The sequence below is a fragment of the Penaeus monodon genome, chromosome 22, assembly GCF_015228065.2.
Source record: "Penaeus monodon isolate SGIC_2016 chromosome 22, NSTDA_Pmon_1, whole genome shotgun sequence".
Lineage (NCBI taxonomy): Eukaryota > Metazoa > Arthropoda > Malacostraca > Decapoda > Penaeidae > Penaeus > Penaeus monodon.
The window spans coordinates 19,130,974-19,131,392 of record NC_051407.1 but is presented as its reverse complement, the minus strand read 5'-3'; the positions used below and the strand labels follow the sequence as shown (position 1 = coordinate 19,131,392).

At 45.3% G+C, this 419-nt stretch overlaps 1 protein-coding gene across 1 annotated transcript in view; it reads right to left on the bottom strand.

The window, feature by feature from the left end:
• The window catches only part of LOC119587349 (GTPase-activating Rap/Ran-GAP domain-like protein 3), a 420,180-nt gene that overhangs the window by 336,786 nt on the left and 82,975 nt on the right, over window positions 1–419 (bottom strand). The gene's annotated exons all lie outside the window — the stretch shown is intronic.

Below are 419 nucleotides of genomic sequence, written 5' to 3'. Positions count from 1 at the left end.
TATATTCATCGTTAGAGCATCTGAGTTCAAAACTAATAACGACTTGAAAAGGAGAAAACGGATGTAGAGGCGGGTAGTGGAGAGAGGGAAGGGAGGGAGGGGAAGGAGGTGGAGCAGATAAATAAATAAACAGGGGAAGGAAAAAAGAGAGACTAGCAAAGCGAAAGCGGGGCCGTAAGGCTGATCCTGCAGTACCACTCACAGAAATTCGTTTAATCCCCCCTGAAATGTGGAGTTTCCCGTTTTCTATTTGGAAGAAGATGGAGCCCTCCTTTCTCCCCCAAAAGGCAAAGCCAAGCAACGTTCGAGAGGGAAAAGCGTTTCAATTTAAACGAAGTGTGCTCATTTGGAATGCCCAATACCCATTAAATTAAAGCGGGAAAATGAGAGAAATGGGGAGTTATACATGGGGGTTAGCG